Source organism: Neofelis nebulosa, chromosome 3, assembly GCF_028018385.1.
Source record: "Neofelis nebulosa isolate mNeoNeb1 chromosome 3, mNeoNeb1.pri, whole genome shotgun sequence".
Lineage (NCBI taxonomy): Eukaryota > Metazoa > Chordata > Mammalia > Carnivora > Felidae > Neofelis > Neofelis nebulosa.
The window spans coordinates 89,237,665-89,262,239 of NC_080784.1; the positions used below are offsets into that span (position 1 = coordinate 89,237,665).

The 24,575-nt window shown below is 38.5% G+C and overlaps 1 protein-coding gene across 1 annotated transcript in view; it reads left to right on the top strand.

The window, feature by feature from the left end:
• The window catches only part of SLC7A11 (solute carrier family 7 member 11), a 167,722-nt gene that overhangs the window by 86,929 nt on the left and 56,218 nt on the right, over positions 1-24,575 (top strand). Inside the window, exon 12 of the transcript XR_009259303.1 lies at positions 4,666-4,782. The gene's annotated coding sequence lies outside the window, so the exon portion shown is untranslated. The remainder of the gene's footprint in view (positions 1-4,665; positions 4,783-24,575) is intronic.

Sequence of the window (24,575 nt, forward strand, 5' to 3'; positions counted from 1 at the left end):
AGTTGGCCGTATATGCATGGATGTATTTCTGGGCTCTTGATTCCGTTCCATTGGTCTATGCAACTGCTTTCATGCCAGTACCATACGGTCTGATTACTAAGCTACATAATAAAGTGTGAAATCAAGACGGGTTGTCCCTCCAGCTTTGTTCTTGTTTCTCAAGATTGCTTTGGCTATTCAGGATCTATTATGGTTGGTTCCACACAAGTTTTAGAATTTGTTTCTATTTCTATAGAAAAATGCCATTGAAATTTTGATATGGATTGTATTTGATATGATTCCATTTGATATGGAATTCTGATAGGGATTGTAGATTGCTTTGGGTTGTAGGGACATTTGACAATGTTACTCCCTCTGATCCAGTAACATGGGGTATTTTCCCATTTATTTGTGTCTTCTTCAGTTTCTTTAATCATTGTCTTATGGTTTTCAGTGTACAAATTTTTCATTGCCTTGATTAAACTTATTCTTAAGTATTGTTTTTGATACTATTGTGAATAGGATTGTTTTCTTTATTTCTCTTTCAGGTAATTTGTTGTTAGTACATAGAAATGCAACTTATTTTTATGTTACTTTGTATCCTGCAACTTTACTGTATTCATTTATTAGGTCTAATAGTTTTTTGACAGAGTATTTAGAGTTTGCTGAATATATGATAGTGTCATCATCAGACAAAGAAAGTTTTACTTCTTTTTGATTTGGATTACTTTCATTTCTTTTTCTTGCCTAATTACTCTGGCTAGAACTCCCAGTACCAATCTGAATAAGAATGGTGAGAATTGTTGTTGGTCTTAGAAGAGCTTTCCACCTTTTACCATTAAAGGTAACAGCTATGGTTTGTCACATTACAGCCTTTAATAGGCCGAGATATGTTTCTTCTACACTTAATTTGTGGAGAGTTTTTATCACAAAAGGATGTTCAATTTTCAAATGCTTTTTCTGCATTTATCGAGATTGTATGATTTTTATCTTTAATTTTACTAATGTGGTTTATGGCATTTATTTATTTGCTTATGTTACACTGTCTTTCCATCCCAAGAATAAATCCAGTTTGGTCATTATGTATGATCCTTTTAATGCTGTTGAATTTGGTTTGCTAATATTTTGTTGAGAATTTTTGAATCTATGGTCATCAGGCTAGGCTCCCCAGCCAGATGGTGCCACTAGCTAGACTCTGTGTTCAGGTTGAATGGCAGGCTGGGCTTTGTGATTAGGCAGTCAGTTGGCTGTGATCCACTCTTTGGCAAGGCCTTTGCCTGGGGTCCCTAGTCAAGCAGGGTTCCCAGCTGTACCTTATGGTTGGGTGGGACTGTTGGCTATGCTCCATGATTGGGTGGAGCTACTGGCTGGGCTCTGTGCCTGGAAGACACCACAGGTTATATGGGTAAATACTGTTGGCTCAGGTCCAAGTCTGTCTGGGGTCGCTGGCTCCCTTGCGGACAAAGCCAGAGGTTAAGCTCTGCAGTCGGGCAAGTCTGCTGGTTTGACTCTGCCTGAGAAAGGCCCTAGGATGGGCTCCACAGTTGCCCAGAGTGTCTGGCCAGGCTTGCCGGTCAGGCAGGATTGGAGACTATTCTCAGCAACTGGATTGGGCACTGACTTTCTTCCCTGCCTAGGAGGGCTCTAGGATGTGCCCTGAAGTTTTCCACAGTATCCCAACAAAAGATTTAAGTCTTTGAGTTTTCCTCTTGATTGGAGGAGATGTATAAATTTAGGTATTGTATAGCAGAGGCCAGTACCTGGAAGAACAGAACTATAATAGTATAATAGTCACACAGTGCACAGAGATAAGAAATAATAGTCACACAGAGCACACAGATAAGAAATGGAGAGAGAATGTTGCCTGGTTTCCTGTAGCTTTCCAGTTCAAAGTTTGTAGTTTCCAGTTCAAACTGCATTCCTGATAAAAGATTCTTTAAGACATGGTTATTTCCTTATCATGTTTCCTCTTTTACTTTAATTACTTGAATTGGTATTTGTTCCTTGCAGCCCAAAGAGTTTTAGATAATAGGATATAATACACCATCACAACCTTTAAGGCTGAAAAGTATGTTTTTGACTGCTTCTGGGAGCAGAAGACAATACAGCAATCATCGCCGGACATGTTTTCAATTACCACATACCTGAAACCACAAGGCCAGGGTAGCTGCCAACTTGAACAAAATATGAGAAATAGAGGCTAGCATCCATGGACTACCATACATTGGGTCATCGTCCCAAACAGACATTCATCTTAGATCCAAAGTCTCAGTAGTTTCCCATTGTGGTTTTCCCTTTTAATTCCTGTCTCATTCCATTCCTCCTCAGCTCGTGCAAGCTTGCTCCCTGGAACTATGCTCTTCCCTTTTACATTTTCTTCAATGGAAAACCATCAGTTCACATGATCTTCAACTGCCAATTTTATTTGCTCATGCAATCAAAAAGTATCCGTTGAGTAACTGACATTTTCTAGGCACCATGCTTGAGTTAGATTATGGGTGCAAAGTGCAAAAGACATGTTTTCTGAACTCAAGTTTCATTTCTATGTAGAGTACTCCTAAATGTGATGGGGTAGGGGAGAAGAGGTGGTTTGTTCTTATACTTTATATTTACTTCCATGTGGAAGGAGCCATGTTAGGGAAACACTCTTAGCCTCATTCTAAAGGAGTCGTGTCCTAATTTTACTGGTGAGCTTGGAAAGGAAAACAAAAAACAAAACAAAACAATACTAATTATGTGTGTGTCTTTTCTCTCTTGGGAGCCATCCTGATCTCAGAGGGCATTAATTCCGCATGCCGCCCCATGCCCTTACAGAGTCAGAAATCCTTGGGAAGAGGCCAAAAATGGTACAATGCCCGCAACGGGATGGGCAAATCTTTCTAATCCTAGAGTTCAATATTAGAATGTCTACTTGCCCTTAGCTATGAATCACATTCTTTTACATTAGCTGTATCAGCAATAAAGATGATGTTTTTGTGCCCTTATCTGCCTTAAAATCTTGACTTATGTTTTCTTGATTTATAATTTAGGCGGGGAAGAGAACTGGTATTTATCAGCCTCCCCAAGAATATTAACAATGTGTGTCTCGAATCCTCTCCTCTCACCTGAGCTCTTGCCTGTAATCTAATGATTAGGAGCTGTGTCCAGATGGAACTTTCACTACCTCAAATTCAGCACTTCATAAATGGAAATGCGCTCAAATTTCCAATCATTTCATCAAAAGAAATTGGGGGGGTGGTAGTAACTCAGGGGTAGAGCATTTGACTGCATAAAAAGAAATTAGGAGTTTACCACCAAACCTGCCTACTTCAGTCCCATGCTCCTTTATTCATCAGCTCATTCAGGCTTGAAAGTTAGGAGTTCCCTAGGATTCTTCTTTGTCATCATCCTCCATAAGCCAGGCACAAACACCTGTTTTTTTTTTCTCCTGAATTTCTAATTCATCTGCCTTTTTATCTCCAATCCTAATCTAGACTTTATTGGATTATTGGAAAGCTCATCAGCTAGATTTTGCTGATCCCAAACTTTTCCTCTCAAACTCTAGCAGAGCTAATGACGTAACCTTGCTCAGTAGCCACTTTGACAATATTATTCCCTTCAGAAACACCTTCGATGGCTTCCATATTCAGATCAGACTCACTTTCCTGGCTTACAGGCTTTGCTGTAAGTGGACATGATGCAATCAACGCCTCTGTATTTACTACCCTTGAATTTACTCAGATTTAACTCTTGTAAACCAAAAGCATGGTATGCTTAGCATAAATGTCTTTTCTCAAATTGTAAACCACATACACACATCATTGAAAATCAACTTCTCCCCTCTGGACCATCTCCTCCAGATGCTGAAGGACCAATGCAAAGCCCAATACTCTTTACCTTTAGTGCATTTACAGTTATAACACATAGTTTTACATTTAACCACATACTGTATTAAATTGTATGTTTCTGTGGCTTATCTTTCTTCTTTATATAAGCTGAATTACTGTGAGTTTCTAGGGCTGAAGAATCATTGTATATTTTCCATACCATAACATTTATTGTTAATTATACAGCAGATACAAAATAAATATTTAATGACTGATTAACTTACAAATTAAAAAAAAAAAAACCTGTCTTCACCTAAGAAATGGTTTGATTTAATAGCCTGAAATTTAAGAGTGATTTGATAATCAGAATCTCTACTCTGACCTCTTTGACTTTCTGTGTTGCTCTAGGCAAGTCATTTTAGCTATTCTGAATGCATTTTCTTAATACAAAATGGAAATAAGGCTTGTCATCGGTCTTATTCATAAAGAGTGGTGAGGAGTATCCTAGTCAATGCAAAGCACATGGCTAATACAAAGTTTAATAAAAGTGATAAATAACACCTATTACAAAATTGAACCATTGTTCAATTTCTTCTGCCCTTTCAGTTCTTTGATTCAATATTCTCTCACTAAAATCTGAGAGCTTTAATTTGAGAAAGTGTTTTACTAATAATCATAGACTTTCTACATTAACCTTTTCTTATCATTAGGCACACCTGGATGATATCAAATTATTCTTTTAAGGAAATCAATATATCACTATAAGTGCATAGAGAAACATCTGGTAATGAAACTTCAGATAAGGGAAACCTGGGTGTGAAAAATGTTTATTAGAGCAAGATAGTAAAACAGGTGGCCCCAACTTAAGTTCTCTTCACAGAAAGAACAACTAGCAACGACCCATAGATAAGACACCTTTATGAAGATCCCAGAACCTGAGGTTGGGGCTGACGCAGCCCCTTGGATGACCAAAACCAAGAAAAATCACGTTAGAAAGGTAAGAGGACTGATTTTGTTTTGATTGCATCTACTTTCCAATAGATGTTGTCAGTGCCACACCACACGTAGGGGGTCCCCCGGCCCCCCGCCCCAGCCTGTGATTTCTCTAGTGGGAAGAGGAAAACCCAAAGTGGATACCCAGTTTCACCAGCGTTCTGAAGACGCTTTCTATGAGCCCCATTTAGGTCTTGCCTCACAGGGAGGGATCGCCAGGGAAACCTGCTAGAGATGGAAAAGGGGAGCAAGGCTCCTAGTCACGGGCGTGCAGACCTTGGCAGACAGTGTTCCTGTTGGCAGAGGTGAGCATATGCAGACCCAAGCTGGTGGTCCTGTCTGGCCATGGAGCTCGGTCAGCAGTTCTGCCCAGTTTGGAGCCAAAGCCATCAGGCTGTCCCAGTGGCAGAGCATATTCTATTGCCCCACTCAGACAATAAAGCGAGCTAGCATCCATTTAACTGATGGACATAGTTTCTACCTCCACCCAACCACTGAGACCCAAATGTTTTGTCTGGCCAGGTACCTTGAGAAGCCACAAGTCTTTTTGGCACAATTATAGGTAACATCTGTAAAATTTAACACCAAGAAGAATTCAGTAATAGCCCTCAAGTCCCTTCACAAGTGAAGGGGTAAATGGTTTTTGAGGTAGCGGAATGCCCAGAGATTGTACCAACTCGTAAAGGTTTCCTGTAGGTGCATATATACTGGTCCCCCTCCCATACTCAGATGTACACGCGTATAGAGCATGAATAAATCAAGAAATTGGAAAAAAAAATAGGAAGTTAATTAGAAGTAAAATCAAATGCAGCCAGAGGTAAGACAAAAACAATTAATGCTTAACAAATGTATACTGTGTGCCTTTAGCACTGCTCTGAGCACTAAGTATATACCGACTCATTTAAACCTCATGACAACTTTATGAGGTCCACATTATCAGGAAGCAACTGAGGTAAGTTGCAGTCAAATAACTTGTTGAAAGTCACATACAAAGCGTTTGGCACATTTTAGATGTCTTTAAACAAAAACATTGAAAATCATTCCTATCCTCCAAACGCCAAAAGTTTTATCTTTTAGTCTGTTTGTGAAGTATTGAAATTTCCTTGCTTACTGGGCAAGAGCAAAGAAACTTCCATCAATAAGAGTATTGATGATGAGTTTTACTGATTCTTTAGGATATCCATAGGTCACGGGACATACTAGTGTTGATCTGGACAATTCTTACCTAGCTGCAGGGAGATGTTAGGAGTAGAAGCATAATTTGTGCCATTCTCTCACCACTGAAACGTCCTGCTAATAGTAAGGCAATTCAGGCCAAATTGCAGGCATCATTGCTACATCCTTTCATGAAGCTAGTAAAAATAATTTTACTTCTTTTTAAAAAAAATTTTTAATGTTTGTTTAGTTTTGAGAGAGAGAGACAGAGCATGAGCAGGGGCGGGGCAGAGAGTGAGGGAGACACAGAATTGGAAGCAGGCTCCAGGCCTCGAGCTGTCAGCACAGCTGACAAGTTCAAGCTGTGGGGCTTGAACTCACAAACTGCAAGATCATGACCTGAGTTGAAGTTGGAGGCTAAACCCCCTGAGCCACCCAGGTACCCCAAAATGACTTTACTTCTAATTAACGATTCCAGATTCCTCTTAGTTTCTTGGTCTCAGAGTTTCTTTCTTTCTTTCTTTCTTTCTTTCTTTCTTTCTTTCTTTCTTTCTTTCTTTCTTTCTTTCTTTCTTTCTCTTTATTTTACCATTTTTAGTGGGAAATTTTAACACTTCCTCAGAAGTTCCTTAGTTCAAACCCACAAGACATTAAGATATAGAATGTTTGAAAATCATGGGGCACCTGGGTGGCTCAATCAGTTAAGCAGCCGACTGTTGATATCGGCTCTGGTCATGATCTCACCATTTGGGAGATTGAGCCACACCTTGGGCTCTGTGCTGACAGCATGGAGCCTGTTTGGGATTCTCTCTCTATCCCACTCTCTCTGCCCCTCCCCTGCTCATGTGCGTGCTCTCTCTCTCTCTTTCTTGCCATCAAAATAAATAAACTTTAAAAAAATGTTTGAAAATCACAATTATATATAAGTAATCATATATTTACATATAATTATATTTATATAATTAGTTGTATATGTTATATATAAAATTATATATATGTAATACCCATTAGGCAAATATTACTTTTGAGTATCCATGGGCCACTCATAAAACCTGAGTTTCTATTGGGACTCAATGAAAACCTACTAAATCTCAAGGAATCAGTATCTTGGGGACTATGACAATAATATAGCAAATTTGGAAATCAATAATAAACGGATAGCTTTAAAAAGTTTGTGTATCTTGGGGCACCTGGGTGGCTCAGTTGGTTAGGCGGCCAACTCTTGATTTAGTCTCAGGTCATGATCTCACGCTTCTGAGATGGAGCCCCGCCTCTGGCTCTGCATTGACAGTGTGAGCCTGCTTGGGATTCTCTCTCTCCCTCTCTCTGGCCCTCGCCTACTCATGCTCTCTCTCTCAAAGTAAATACACATTTTTTTTAAAAAAGTTTGTATATCTTAAAAATAACCTGCTAAGAAACTCCTGAGTAGAAGCCATGTATGAAATACTTGGAAGGAGAGGATAGCGAAGAAAACAACAATCCAGCCCTCTTGGGTTGCAGCGAAGCATTCTAAGCAGGAAATTTAGGAGGCGAGGGGAATGTAGATGTCGGTACAGCAGAAAATAACAAGCACAGTACATCAGGACAGCGGCCACAAAAACAGGAGATGAACTGCACCCACTGATTGGGTGAAGGATCATGAACCGAGGACCAGCCCAATAGTATTTTTAAAAGATAATAGTTTTGAGTGAATTAACCATAATAAGGCAACAATGTGTTCCACTAAAATCAGTTTTTAAAAAGGAAGGGAAGTTATTTAACAAGAAATTTAATGATGTCAAGGCACTTGACAGAATGGCGCATCCCAGTGAGATCATTGTCAAGGCGTGTTGCAAAATACCCCAACTTTTTCAGTTATTTATGCATCTGAGGTTCATAAAAGAGAGCATAAAATAAAGAAGAATAAGGATGGTTAATCTATTTTATCCATAGACTAGTGCTATCTGCTATTTCTCTGTCCAGGGAATTCACACTATTATTGAGGATTCAGAGAAAAACCAAGTGTATAACAACCTTTCTGGCTTCTCAGATTGCCTGGCAGAATTTCTGACCTAATAATTGGAAGTTTCCATGTGGTGTGATTTTTAAGTACTAATATCATATGAATCACAAGATAATTCTCCACAAAGTTTTTAGAAGTTTATTTATTTATTTGATGGGGGGGGGCAGTGAGTGAGTAGGAGATAGGAAGAGAGAGAAGGTGAGACAGAGAATCCCAAGCAAACTCAGTGCTGTTAGTGCAGAACCCAAAGCAGGGCTCGATTTCACCAAACGTGGGATTATGACTTGAGCCAAAGCCAAGAGTCAGATGCTTAACCAACTGAGCCACTCAGGTACCCCAGATATTCTCCACAATTACCTGTAATAACCTTTTAGCCGCATGATAAAATAAATGTGGCAATGGAAGATCATTTCACTGACTTTCATTTGAGTTCCAATATGAATATGGATTTTAAATTACTGATTTATCCAATAAAATCTTTTTCCTTCATTCACCAAATGGGAGTCTTATCTCCATTATACAAGTGCAAAGGTAATTTATGCTTTTAAACTGGAAATTGACTATTGCAACCCTGATTTGCTTTATACAACGTTTCCTGTCTTAGCTGAATTTTCCAGGTTATAATAAATGAATGATTGTGATGTTTTATAACATACATTAAAGTTTCTTTTACTGGTGGCATATGTTTCTATCATAGTTCCTCAATATTGTTAGTTCTATCATAGTTCCTCAATTTGCTGTTAAATAAGTCCCTTCCCTTTGCTAGAAAATGATTTTTATAAATGTGCAAATTATGTAGTTTAATTCAAAAATTTAATTCATTCAACAAAGAATAAGCAACCACAATGTGCCAGGTTGAGTGCTGTGTAGTTAAAGATAAAGCACAGTTTTTCTCAAGTAATTAAGAGTCTGGTGATGAAAGAGACCCATAAACAGATACAAGATAGTATTTTAAGGGCCTTATAGAGGCATGCGTGGGCATTAGGGGAGCATTTAATAGTAACACCGAATTCCAGTTAAGGAGAATAGAGATGAAATCCTGGAGGATTGATTCATAAACTGAGCATTAAAGGTGACGTGAACAAAGGGTCATGGGAGGGTTGGGATTGTGGAAAACGTTTCAGTATGTGCACTGCCATCGTGCAACATGTATAGTGCCAAGGAGCAGGACTTAGAGATAGAGATAAGGGGATGTATTCATTTCCTATTGCTGCTATAATAAATTACTGCATACTTAGCGGCTTCAAACCACACGAACATGTTATCTTACAGTTGTGGCGGTCGGAAGTCTGAAATGGGTCTTACAGAGCTAGAATCAAGGTCAGCAGAGCTGTGTTCTTCCCGGTGCTTTGGGGAAGACTCTGTTTCTTTGCCTTTCCCGGCTTTCCTGCATTCCTTGGCTCATCGCCACTTCTCGGCATCACTCTGACCTCTGTTTCTGTTGTCACATCTCCTCCAGCTGTGACACTCCCGCCTCCCTCTTGTAAGGACTAGGATCCCATTGGATCTGGCTCACCCACATAATACTGAATAATCTCATCCCAAAATACTTAATCGCATCTACAAAGTCCATTTTGTTATGTAAGGTAATATATTCACAGGTGTCGGGGACTGGGACGCAAGTGTCTTTGGCAGACCCTTATTCTGTCCACTGCAAGGAACACGTTAAAAAAGTATTGAGGAGGACTGGTCTCTTATGAACATGGTGTGGGATGAATGAAAAAGAAAGTAAAAACTCTCAGTTGTTTAAACTTATCTCACTTTTAGAAATGTTACCAACTAAAATGGAGAACACAAGGGGTGCCTGGGTGGCTCAGTCGGCTAAGCCTCTGGCTTTGGCTCCGGTCATGATGTCGCGGTTCATGGGTTTGAGCCCCGAGTCGGGTTCTGTGCTGACAGCTGAGAGCCTGGAACCTACTTCAGATACTGTCTGTTTCTCTCTCTGTCTCTCTCTCTCTCTGCTCCTCCCCCACTCATGCTCTGTCTCTCTCTCAAGAATAAATAACATTAAAATTTTTTTTTAATAAAATAAAATGGCAAATACTGGAGGAAAAGCCTTTTCCTCCATGTGGAGCATGTGGAGGTTGAGGTGCCTGTGGAAGCCAACAGGAGATTTCCAGCAGGTATGTTGCTATCCGGACCCGAAGCCTGGAGGAAAACTGTACTGGAGGTTTATATTTGCATGTTCCCAGCCTCCAGAGAGCAGGGTTGGATTCATGTTGGATGAAAATACACAGGAAGAGATTGAGAATGAGAAGCACAAGAATGAGAAGCTAGCATTTAGAGGTGTTTGGAAAATGGGCAGCTCTCCATGTTGGCTGGGGAAGACTTGTCAGGAACGGAAAATCAGAAGAGAGTATCTCGGCAGCCAAGAGATAGAGCAATGGTGTTGACACTGTGCTCCCCCAAAGTCCCACTAGGTGTCACTATACTTCATGGTAGAGAGAGGAGGGAGTAGATGGGACTCCAAGCCTGTCACCAAAATCAGAGAGGCTGCTTTTATTTGAGTTATTGGTCTGCAGTATTTTTTTCATGGGATTTAATTTAAGTAAGGGGTTTTGTGATAAAACTGCGTTTATGTTTGGAAAACCTCTAGAGTAGAGAGTTTGAGGTAGAGTGAATGATGAATGTCACATGGTTGTTTGGCTGAGCATCCTGTGAATGTAGCCAAAAAACAGTGTGGCTACTGATTACTTTTATCAATCTGGGTAATTGATGGTGAGTGCTATCGGTCCCCTGGGTTCTCAGAGCATCTTTACCTCTCATGGTCCTTTCCACACTCCATTTTCATTTTTGTTTTCACTCCTCTGCGTATCCCTCTCTACTCTGTAAACACACTCAACATCATACCAGTGACTTTCACCTTTGTATTGCAAGTGTAAAAAGATGAAGGAAAATGTATTCACTAGACTTTGTCTTAAGGAGAACACTGCCTGTCTTCAGGCAGAGGCGACAGACCTCATAAGCATGCTCAAGCAAAACAGGATGCTTCCTAAACTGCTATGCATGAGAAAGAGAGATAAATGTCTTGTTCCTGAGGCAAAAGGGAGAGAGAGAGAAAAGAAGAAAGAACAAAGAATCAAGGAAGAAAGAAAGATCGCAAAGAGAAGGCAGATTGTATGACACAACTCTGTCATACAATTGCCTAAATTGTCAATAATGTTTCGATGCTTATAAACCCTTCTCTTCAATAACTGATAAAAGCTATGAATTTTTGGCTGAGCTAATGTAGAGCAAAATAGAAACAGTGTGTGCGGAGGAGGTATTTGAAAAAAGTGCCACGAAAATGTAATATACTGAGAATTTGAAGCTATCACGAAGAGGCTTTGTACTATAATAGGCCAAGGGTATTTGAAATGGGACATTTTAGACCCGTGTTGCTCAATAAAAGTATTATATGAGTTAAAAAAGCAAGCCACGTATGTAATTTTAAATGTCCTTGTAGTCACGTTGAAAAAGTAACAGTAAGAGTGGAATTAATTTCAAGAATAAATTTTATTTAACAAAATATATCCAAAATATTTTCATGTAAGCATTCAATCACTATAAGAGTTATCAATGAAATATTTTCCTTTTTGGGGGGACTACATCTTCACAACCCGATGGGCATTTTACACTCGCAGTGCATTTGAGTTTGAACTAGCCACCTTCCAAGGGCTATTTCAATAGTCGCATGTGGTTAGTGGCTTCCATATTGGACATCAAAACTCTAGGTCTCCACAATATAGGTAATCTGCAGCCAATACTAAGATTTCATTTTCATTTCTCTTCTGGAACTGCATCTTGGATGGTGCTTTGTCGTCTTCCCACTTGGCCTGTCAATGATTGCTTATGGCAGTCTGTGGAGTTTTAGAGATTGGAATCTATGCATGTATGGGCATGGCATCAAGGAAATGTCAAAAAAGCTATTTAGTATAAAATGCAGATATTTCATAATTAAAATAGATTCCTTCTGTGTAAGCAGTGTCATAACATACATTAGTAGTGACCTCATGTATAATCAAGGCCAGAAGTTATTCTGATATGATGAGGAAGCACCGGGAGCCACACTAGGGATCTTAGACTTCACTTTGCTTGGCCTATGCCATGGGTAATTTTAAAACTCAAAATTATTACTAAAGCTTGAAATTCTCTTTTTTTTTAAATTATGTTAATGTTTATTTATTTATTTTGAGAGAGAGTGATAGTGAACAGGGAGAGGGGCAGAAAGAGAGGGAGACTGAGAATCCCAAGCAGTGCAGAGCCTGATGCGGGGCTTGAACTCACTAACCGCGAGATCATGCCCTGAGCCAAAATCGAGAGTCAGACGCTCAACTGACTGAGCCACCCAGGTGCCCCTGAAGCTTGAAATGCTAATTCATGTAAGTCTGGTTTGATAATTCAGCCCTTTGTATTTTTTTTTCATTAAGAGGGTAGCATATTTAATATGGAGAAAATGAAGTCTATGAAGATATGCCTAATAACTTGGTTGCTAATACAGCCCTAATTATTAAGCAAGTACTTGATTGTTTGGCAGAGCTTACTTCAGCTAGAGTGGTGCAGTCCTACCCGGGAGCTGCTAGCCACAGATGGCTATTTAAATTGTAATTAATTAAAATTAAATAAAAATGCAGGGCTTCATTTGTACTACTAGCCTTATTTAAAATGTTCAATAGACATATATGACTAGTAGCTATTCTATGGACAAGATGAATATCCAGCACTTCCAACGTTGCAGAAAGTTCTGTTGACCAACACTGCTCTATAACTTAGAGGTATGATTGAGACATAGAGTGTCACAAGTTACAGAGAGACTTGGTTTTTAGTTAGGGCATTCCAGTAAAATAGGCAGAGATATTAAGAATGTAACAAGAAAAATAATTTGTTTTGGTTCTGAGAGTTGAAGGAAGGTTCAGGAAAGGGGAATGTTCTAATGGGGAGAGACGGAGGGAATTGGGGAGCCAGGTGAAGCTATATGTTCTGCCATTTGTGGGCACTACGTGTTTAACAGCATTACTGAACTTGAGACTAGGCCAACGTGTGTGTGTGTGTGTGTGTGTGTGTGTGTGTGTGTGTATTTCCTGTTAAAACAACTAAGTTTAAGTTTCAGATATGGATCGGTCTGGATGTAGATGGTACCAAGAAAAAATAAGGCTCTGGAATCCTAGCAATTGTGAGAAAGACCTTGACTTTACTAGTATTTTAGAATTTGTGATTCAGGCCATATATCCAGGTTCCTAAGAGGCACAAGGAAGATGGATTTAATATTTTGATTATATTAGCCCATGATGTCTAGCAGGGTGTCTAGCATTAAATAAATCCTCAATAAAATGGTTGAATAAATGGATTAATCCAGTACCAGTTAATTGCCTTCCTTGAAGCAACTTTTGTTCATAGACAACTATTAGTGTATGGAAGGTTAACACAACCTAATCTTTGACTTGCTTTCATTTTGCAGTGACAGTGTAAATTTAGATTGATGGTAGTTCGGATAGAATTACTTTTAGAAGCTGAAAGGCAGACAACCTTAAGGGAGGCCCCTTAACCTTTGGAAGTCTATAGTGTTTCTTTATGTTAGATTTACTGCTGCCTTCAAAACTCTGAAGTAACTAAGTATGCACTAATCTGGAGCACATCTTCTTAAACTATGGAATAAACCTTATAAATTGAAAAAGACTTTACAGACACCATCAAGTTGAAAAATGCAAAAAGTAGATGCTATGAAGACATTGACCCTTTTGACACATTCCAAGAAAGACAATTCTGGAAGTGCATCTCAGTTTTGATCCCAGGAAACCAGTCCTGAGGTCTGATTTAAGTGCCAAAATTGTCTTGTCTGGAAGCTGGTTTAAATTCAGTGTTACTAACTGTATAAAAAAGACTTCATTAAGTTGGCTTTCATTCTATTTATGCCTTTGTCATTTCCTTCAGTGTTTAAGTGAAAATAACACATAGGAAATCATTGCTGACAGGCCTAGAATTTATCTTCTATTATTTATTGTGATGGTCTCCTCTCCACCCACCATTACATTCTAACAAGTCAAATATCAGTTAAAGGGATGTTTAAGACCCTGTAATTCACAGCATGGTATCTGTTTTGACTATAGTTAATGGCCAGCACTTACTCCAAATGAGTTAAAGCATATTATTGTGTAAGCATTTATTTTCACTACTTTACTGCCTTGATAAACAGTTTCCTATTTGTCCACTGCTTTTTCTGTTCTCTTCTAAGTTTAAACCTCAGGATGTAACCAGCTAATGAACAGAATGAGAGCCTGCACCAACTAGATTGATAAGTGTATGAAATTGCTACCACACTGATGTGCATATGTGTGTTTATCCATTTGTCAAACACATTTTTATGCATGGCCATAACTAGATGAGACTTTTCTCCCTTCAACTAATCCCCTCAGCGTGGGTTTCTCTCTCATAGAGAAGGACATCACCATCCATCTTATTGCTCATGTCAGAAATTTGGCTATCATTTTTGACTGTTGCCCACACTCTGTCTCCTACATACATTACATTTGGAGACTGTAGATTTAATTGTATAGCATACAAGATAAGTTGAGCAAAGCTAAATTATCTCCCTTGACCCCCTTTTAGAATTATGTAGATTGCATAAATATGTACCATTTACAGGTGATTAATTTTAGAGACCTTAGTTTTTCTTTTATTTACATTTCCTTTCTGTCTCACAATTGAATTCATAGTGACCTTGGTTGTGTGAAATCACATTTTGTTTAATAGCTGTAAGTTGTTGAATGAGAGAAATAGGAAATGAGATATATTAAAATATTGGCTTTTACTGCTTTCCTTCAATTGTCTTCCAAAGAATTCTGATGAGACCTTGGCCATCTATGTCAAATGTAGAGTAAAACTCAGTCCACATGCTAGAATTAGCTTTCCTCAAATACATGTAAACATTTATGCAGTTAGATCACCCATTTAGCAGCTACTGTTAAGAAAACAGTCCACTATCCTTTCAGTTGTCCCTATCAGAGTCAGAGAAAAACATGTTTTTGCTCTATTGGGTTAGTTGGCTAGTTATAATTATTATATGTATTAGCTCTGTGTAATTTACTGGAATAAGTATCAAGGGAAATTAAGAGAAAATAATGAACATAATATGTGCATATAAGGAGCTGCAGTCTCATGCAAAGGACAATACAAAAAGATATTTTAAATAAGCGAAGTCTAGAGTCAACTAAGGCTATAAAATTACATTCAAAATTTGAGTGTCAAAATGAAGATGTTTTATAGTATCATTGGTGATGATAAATGATAGGAGGCAACCTAAATATCTTTAGCACAATAAGTAAATCAATGATACAGAACATCACCATTAAAAATGTTGCTTTCCCAAAGTATTTAAAACATGAAGAATTCTCATAATATTCTGTTGAATAAGAGTAACGTATGAATCAAAATCAAATAGTGCAAAACCCGAATCTGTGCAGCTTCCAAAAACGTGTCTTTCACTCTTATGTAGAAAAGAAAATCTTTTTTGGCAGGCTCAGTTCTTACAGCTCTGTTTGGCTCTATCCCTTATTATTGGTGTCTTCTGTTACACCCCCATCAGTTTGTGAAAGCTTTGGCACCTGGCCTGTGTCCATCAGAAGAGGTTATTCTGCCTTGCGGTAATGAACAACACAAAAATCTTGTTAACTTGTAATGATAAATTATTATTTCTCTTATGCTACTGTTTATTTCTCCTTCACTGTTTAGCACTAGCTGTATTCTTGTATTTCCTCTGGAACTCAGAGTGATGGAGACATCTCTCTCTGGAAAGTTGTCACTGCAGAGAGAAAAGAGACAAGGCAAGCCACACACAGGTTCTTAGAGCCTCGGCATCTCATCCACTCACATCACTTCATGCACACTTAATTGGCCAAAAAAAAGTCCAAGCTCAGCAGAGTGAGTATGTGAAGCATTCTTTCAAGAAGGACACTGAAAAAAGGGAAGTAATAACATTTGATCTCACAGTAAACAGCGACCTCGTCTATCATTTCTTCCAGTATCTCCTATTAAATAACTTTCACCACGACTCCGATTTTAATGATCCATACTCAAGTCACATCCTATGCTATGGTTTCAGCCTCTCAAAGGAGCTCAAATCCTCTTTAGCCACACAACCTCCTAACTTCTGATTCAAGAAGAGATGGAAATACTTCATTTAATGAGCCCCTAGAGGGTATGTTGCTGGAAGCCAAAGATGCGTTATCATCCACTTGAAAATGGTTAGGGGATTTCTTTGTGCTGAACTAGAGTGGTTTGGTGCTGTGGGTCAACTCAAGCATCTTCTTTCTTATAGATGGCTGGACCATTTATATTTACCTTCTCTCCCCCTTTTGGATTTTTTTTCCCACATAACCAGGTAGGATAGGCGTGTGAAATGGGATAGAACCAATTATCCTTAATAAAAATTGAGGTAACTATTCTTTGTCTCTTGAATATCTTTCTGCCTGTTTTTGAGATGGTGGCTTTTCCCTACATTTACTGTGCAAAACATGTGGCCATTATTTGTGCTTTGGTCTAGAAGTAGAAAGAAATTTCCTATTTTCCACTTTAGCTGCAGAACTTTTAGACTTAACACATAGTAGGTTCTCTCTAAAATGTCGTGATTGTCTCTGTCTTGTGGCATTATACATGAGCTTTCATTTCTCTTATTTTTGTAGTTTTCCAAATTTTACTTTACAACAAACCCCTCACTACTGTCACATTCAGAAAAAAAAAATACAATAATTATTGTGCATTTAAAAAAATACAATAAAATTGTAAAAAAAAAACAACATAAGAAAAAAATAAAAAGGACTGCTAGGAGAGACTGGCATCAGGAAAATCAGAACTAATTCAAGGTCATTTCTGAGTATATATAACATCTAGTTCATTTTTATACTTTTCATAATTCCCAGTGTTGAAAGATATTCGTGTGATCTTATGGTGGTAATAGTGCTAGGGACACACTCAAGAAATACTCCAAATCTACACTAGACAAATCAGCCATTTTTTTTGCACTTCTGGGGAAAGATAAACAGAGAAGCTACCACCAGGGGAAAAAAGCAAAACAAAACAATACTGGAGATTACAGGGCTTCAGACTCACACTCCAACATAGAATTTGTGTGAGTTATCCTGAACCGAATAGTTGAACATTTTAGATGTGGTTTGTCCAACTAAACTATCTAGGTTCTAGAACCTAGAAGTAAAGTAGACTACCTGTCCTTTCTTCTTACTTGCTTATTGAAGCATAAATGTGTTTAAGAATTTGTAATCAAAAGCATACCCACCAGTAAGCAGAAGAGAGTGCAGGAAACAACATACCAAGCCTTGGCTGCTTGTTTGAATGTTTTCTTAGGCACAGAGAAGTTTTCTATTTTTGTATCTATTTGCATAACAGAGGTAATATAGGGAGAGATAGAGTCAATAGAGTCAAAGACCCGAAGAGAAACACACAGAAGGGGCGGGGGGCGTGAGAGAGAGAGACAGAGACAGAGAGAGACAGAGAGTGAAAGGGAAGGAGTTACTGATTTTCTCAAGGGTTTTAGGTCATGGGACATTATTTTATGATCCTGGAAAAAAAAAGCTATAGGAAAGGTATACCCACGTGGGTTCACTAATAAAATGTCCAATAAAATATCCAAGGAACTGAGCATTTCATGACAACACTTTCTCTTTCTTGAAGAAAAGTAAAACTTGTTCAAAACATTCTGTAGTCAAAACTTGACACAATTGTAGAAGCTAGTCACCCAATGGTGAAATGAAGAAATAGAAGTTAAAATGAATGAATCTTCCGAAATTTCAAATGGGTTGGAGGTAGATTCTGTATTTTTTCATAGAGATACAATCTTTGGCTTTGATTTGTCACAACATCAAATCTTTACCCCAGCCAAATGGAAGATTTATTACCAAGTTTTCATGCATACAATTTATGAATAATATTAATAAATCCTAACATGTAACAGATCTTCTAAGGAGTATGTATCTGAATTATCAAATTAAGGATCATAGAATGGACACACTTAACACTTCAAACATATAATCCTCTGCCATACTGACAGCTTTGCTAATATTTGCATTATTTTACAAATTGCTTTTAGGGCTGCTGTGGTTTACTGGAGCAATCTGTATCATCCTGGCTTCTCTGGCTGTTACACAATTTCCTCTGAAATGCTTCAGAAAATATTTCTGACAAAAATAGTCAGGTGAAATTATGAAAATTAAAACAATTCTAAGGTTGAATCTGACCGTGTAAGAAGTGAGTAAAATTTGGGATAAGAAGAAAAGTTAAAGCAATCTGCAATCTCCAAGAGTTTAAAAAAAAACTAGTGTTTTTGTATAAAAAGAGAATTCTTTACCACCTTAATCCATTATTAAAGGTGACCATTCATCCTTAGTAATCAGATCAACTTGTGCTGAAAATTTAGTTCTATATGTGTGAATTGGAAGTGATCTTATTAGTGTTCTAGTACATCAAGTTTGATAAAATCCCCAATCCATTTCAGTTAAGTTTCTATTGATCCACTTAAGAGATCAATTTGGACTTGTTCGATTCTTTTGTCAAGGGATTTCATCTGGCTTGAGTTTAGCATTATGAAATAAATGTGATTTAGGAATGTAAGATGAAATAAAAAAGAATCCAGATGAGTGTTGACAATTATTTGAACTCAAATTTTTGCACTTGAGCATTTGATAGGGTATTGCCATTTAGAAGTGGACTAGAAAAACAATAGGACAAAGAAGTCAAAGAGTGCCTTTCAAAGTAGTTAGTCATACCTTCCCTCACTTCCACCAGCGATTATGTTTCCTGTGCCATTTAACAGTTTACATCTATGTGCCAATCAAAATACAGTGTTAGCTTTATTCTTATATATATTTTACATTTTCTTACACTGACTTCCATTAACCACCTATTTTCTTCATAGCTATTTTTCAGTTTCCTAGAATTTTCTGCATTTCGTTATAATTTTTCTTAGAAGAGAAAGAATGAGTTTTGATGTGAAGATCTTGGGGACATTTACAGGAGCTCCACATGATGGCCATTTTTTGGCTTCTTTTCCTTCCTTCCTTCCTTCCTTCCTTCCTTCCTTCCTTCCTTCCTCCCTTCCTTCCTTCCAGAATAGTTGTACGAGTGGTCCTAGAAGACAACTTCCCAGAAGTGTTTCTATTTCATACTTAATTCTGTTCTCTTATTCAGAATGGGTGAGGTACTCGTTTTAGCAGGAAGCAGTCTTCAAGACCTTGTCTTCCACGTGGTATAAAGAATAGATGTGTAGGTTTGCAGTGATTCTGCATGTATTACATCGTCAGGGAAGTTCAAAGTAAATGGAGAATAAAGAGATTTAAAGGTAGGGACTAAATGTGGTGCAAAAGGTCAGAGATTTTATTTGGAGACCGACATGCTCTATAATGCCATTGTACCAATTGGTTTTCAGTTAGGCATAAAGGATTTCGTAGAATTTAGAGAAGAAATTAGACTATGGAAAAATATGGGGGCTTTGCTGAGGGAGTGATGTTCTGGAAGAGGGATGTTGGAGAATTAGAGAAGGAATTACTAAAAAGCATGAAAGTATGGGTACAAGCAGACAGACTGACGCTTGCAGGAAGCCCGAGAAACTAACCCCTCCTGGTAGCCCAGCTGGGACCAGATGTGCTCGTACACACACTGCCACAGGTTCTAATGGTGAAAAAAGAAAAAGGAGAAAGAAATGATGAAGAAAGGACGGACCATGGGCAAAGAGTCAAATGAAGGTACCCATTTTCACTTTATTTTTATTTCAGTTATTGAGATTATTAAATAATTAAATACAATTAATCAATAATAATCAATTAATAATTAGATAGAATTAAATATAATATAATTAAATAATTATATTCAATATAATTAATATTTAATTAAGTAATTAAATTATTGTTTAATAATTAAATTATTAAATTTAAATACATTTAAAGCTCTCTGTTAAAATACTTCTTCTGTTTGTGGGTTTACTAGATGAAAAGTAATAGATGAGTTAGAAAATCCCACCCTGACATGTAGAGATTTGGGGGTTCAACTTTTTGCTTCATTTTACAGATGAGTAAATTAAGAACTGGAGTTCTTGAGAGATTCACTCAGTATGACAGTCGGGGCAGTGTCCCATTAGTCGACGCCTACCTCAGGGCTCTTTCTGCTCAGCCTTATTCCTCTTTGAAGAGACATTTTGACTAAACTGCTGGCCAGATCTCATACTTACAACCCTTTGATCCTGTAACTAGCCTTATTGACATTTACCTTAGCAAATCTACTTCTCAAGGCTTAGTCTTAAGAGGGAGGTTGATCTCTTGCTTCCTAAGAGACTGTATTGAAAGGGGTGGGGGACAAATTGAGATTTACTGTATCTTTACAGCACAAGAATACTTACCTTTAACCAATTTCACCCAGAAATTCTGAGAAACTCTTACATACCATAGACAGTAGTAGGCTATATGAAGAGGTACAAATAGGGTGAGAGCGGACCCCTTTGCTTTAGGATGACAGAAGTTTCGGGTGCTTCTACTATTCCATTCTGTTTGCTTGTGTCACATTCAGCTACCTTCACCTTAGCTTGCTAATGATTGAAAATACTTGCTCAAGTTGATAGATTAAAAATTCAGCTCAAATTTGTGCCAGTAGGCAGCAAAAAACAAAGGATGTGAAAAGAGGTTAAATAAACTTGGTTGGTTGTTTTTGTTTTGGTGTGCGCGCGCGCGTGTGTGTGTGTGTGTGTGAAAGATACATAAAGATGGGGGGGTTCCAGTATTTGCAGACTATTTTAGCATGAGAAAATTTTACCTTTTTGAAAACCAGAACACATTAGGAACCAAAGTCTACCCTACAATTTGACAATTTAAAGTCCAACTCTGCTAGTGTAGTAGTAATGAAAATCGGGATGCCTAGATTTCTGTGCCATTTAATATCCATTTTTTCTTCCATTTTCATGAGCATTCTAAGATCACCTGAACGAATTATAACCGAATTTAGTTGTGCTTATTAGATTATTGCTATTGCTCGGTTTATGTCACGTAAAGCAGTAAGTTGCTAATGCCATCAATTAATAATAGTGATAGCAACACTCGAAAGCTTAATCGATCTTCAAAACAATGTATTGTTTGTGCAACTTACAGTCAATGCTGCAATAGAGACTGTTCTTTTCATACACTTAAACGTCACAGAGAAATTGCCTTTCTTTCTTCTTAGCGGTATAGGCTGTTCCTTCCCTGACTTCCTAGAAGTGGCTGCTAGGAATGAATTATTGTCAGCCTTTCAACAAGCTACTGAAGATGGAATCAATTTTTCAGGAGAATAGTGGCCATTTTACTATCCTGTTTCTTATGCCAAGAGAGGGTTGAGAGCAAAAGTAGTTTTGGGTGAATAAAAATATAACTAATGGAAGTGATACAGCATCAATTCCTAGAGTGGAGTTATTGAAGAATAAATGAGCCAGAAGGGAAGGGTCGTGAATGCACGCTGAACATGCAGCGATGATTCTGTTCCAGACTGTGACATTTGTGCTCTGCCTGATTCCTTCTGCTCCCTGCTTCTGGAAGCTCTCCACACACTCATGTGTTCTTGCCTCTCCGGCAACTCCACTCCTCTTTCTTGTCTGCTGCGGCAGCTAAATTAGTCCCCTGTGTTCCGTCGGAATGGAGTTTGACAAGCACATGGATGCAACTTGACTGGCCAAGATTTGGATGCTTTATTTAACATAAAAAGCCAAGGGACAAGAAAAGGTGGGAGAGACTCCCAGTGGAAGGGTCCCCACCCTTTCTACGATGATAGTGTTCCTTCAACAAGCTGAAGAAACAGGGTTTACTCTCTGCTTCATTTCAATTGGCTTTGTGAGATCTCTTCTCTGTTTCATTTCCTCATAGATTTTCTTGATGTTTATTTTAACCATACTTTATAGGGGAGAAGAAAAACCAATTTTGATTTGCCCCGGGTCTGATCCCTCTGCCCTTTTGAGAGCATCATTACACTGAATTTAAAGAGCTTACAAATGGTCAGGGAAGAGCCTAAAGATGATAAAATGATAGGGAAATAGAGCCCTATGAGAAAATATGTTTACAGAAATTGAATCATTTATTATAAAGAAATAAAAGAAGCGCAAGGATGATGAATGCACGGCAGCAAAGATTCCATCCAACGAGCTAACAGGGCATAAATAGAAACATGAAGCAGCTAAACGCACAGGGGATGGAAACGTAAACCCAGAATTGTATTATGGTACCTTTAGTTAGTGAGGCACTGGAAGGGATTCCCTGGTTCTCACACGTCAGAATCACGTTATATTTCCCAATCACATTTTTAAGACTCCTCTCCAATGTTACCTTTTTTACTGTCTCTTTTGTTGCTTCTTCCAGTTGACCCTTCCATCTAGAGCCCTGAGCCTCTTCTATTGCACTCGTAAACTTCCATCAGTTATTATAGTAGCGTGTATTCAGGTATACAGCTTTCATGGTGACTTTCACGGAGACCCTGAGCTCTGTGAGGATGGCAATCATATTCTTTTAATATTTTCATAATTGAAAATCTATCACACTGCTTCCCGTATAACTGGTGCTCAGTGAATATTTTTTTAAATTTTTTTAATATGAAATTTATTGTTGAGTTGGTTTCCATACAACACCCAGTGCTCATCCCAACAGGTGCCCCCCTCAATGCCCATCACTCACTTTCCTTTCCCTGCCCAACCCCTCCATCAACCCTCAGTTTATTCTTGGTTTTTAAGAGTCTCTTATGGTTTGGCTCCCTCCCTCTCTGTTTTTTTCCTTCCCCTCCCCCATGGCCTTCTGTTAAGTTTCTCAGGATCCATGTAAGAGTGAAAACATATGGTGGCTACAATGAGTATTTTTTTAATCAGCTTAAAGAAGCTGCTAGAGGAGTAGTTTGACTCTGAAGCAAAGACTTCTGCAAAAGAGGTTTCACATGCATAGATCTCTGTAGAGCACTAGGAACCTTGCATCCCGGTACCAGCCTTGAGTTTTTTCCCAGCTTTATTTTTTTCTACCATCCTCTCAGCCCCTTCCCGACAAGTCTAACCAGCTACAGAGACCTAATAATTAGCAATCAAAATTAACTCAACCCGAAGTTTTAAAACCCCAACTAACGGGAGCAAAAATGAGGACATAGAAGTCGTCCACCACCATTTACCCACATGATTCATTGACTTTTCAATAGAATCTAGGGCACCATATGGATGTGCTGAATGACTGATTCCCTGGGCAAGAAGACTGAAACAGCAACTCTTTGTGCATCTATGGGGAACAAAATAGTACGAAGAATGTGTTCATTGTTGGAAACTGGTTCACAGGGCCAGAAAGTGTCCATTTGTTCAATAATCAGTTATTTTTATGAGCAGTCATAATCACTTTCTATAAGTGGCAATTAGCAATCTAAGCATCCCGAAAAATTCTCCGGTCCTTATCCTGGGTCCACATTACCTTTAGTAAAAAGCAAAACAGAAACAGAACACTGATCACTTGAAGTTTGTTTTGGACACTCTCATTGTCTCCTTTTCTTTAACATTCTTCACGTACTACCCTCACTTTCTGCTTTTTGTGAGCATGGCCGCAATGCTTAAAGTACTTCTTCTGCGTAAAGAGTTATTTTTTTTTAATTACTATTTTAGAGTCAAAGGGAAGGAGGTGAGGGACAGCAGGAGAGAGAAAGAGAGAGGGAGAATCTTAAGCAGGCTTCACGCTCAGTGCAGAGTCCAATGTGTGGCTCTATCCCACACAGGGTCATGGGATCATGACCTGAGCTGAACTCAAGAGTTGGATGCTTAACTGATTGAGCCAACGAGATGCCCTGGAGTTTAAATCTTAAGTCTAATTGAGCAAAGGAAAGGCGTGTTCCCTTCTTAAGGATTTGGGGGGAAAAAATGAAAAGATCGCACGCTTCAATGAACACATGGAAAAGAAAACAATTTATCACATTGGATGAGGAGCATATACGAGTGCACTAAAGTCTGAGCCCGTAGGTGACCACCTCCTCTGTATAGGCAGGTGACTCATGGCATTCAGAAACAAGGAAAATTTTGAAATACTTGTTCAAGTTTAATGGCTAATTCATTGCTTTGAATAATGGGTTTCTTAAAAAAGTTTTTAATCTGAGTCTTCTTGTATCCTGACTACATGAGGGAATGTGAGTCCCGAAGTAAATAAATAGGCTCTGTATGCTCTAAATGCATGGAATATTGACCTCCACTCTTGCCAGCAGTATGGTGGAGCAGAATGGCAGAGATGACTTATGAGGCTAGTCTACTACATTAATTTCGGTGACATACTCTTCCCTTCACAAATGGCTTCGACGTTCTCTGCCCACACAGCAAGTGCCTTCCTCAGAGTCAGCAGTAATATAACATTTGCTCACTTTCCACACATGTAAATAACCAGTTCATAAACAGGCTCGTGGAGAGTTTGCACGTATTAAAAAAGGATGGACTTTGCGTTTGTGAAATTTTGTATTTAGCGCTGGCCTTCCAATGACTGTTTTTAGTCAAAATATTAAATCTTGGAACATTTTAATTAGAAATGAATTAGGGGCGCCTGGGTGGCTCGGTCGGTTAAGTGTCCGACTTCAGCTCAGGTCATGATCTCACGGTCTGTGAGTTCGAGCCCCACGTCGGGCTCTGTGCTGACAGC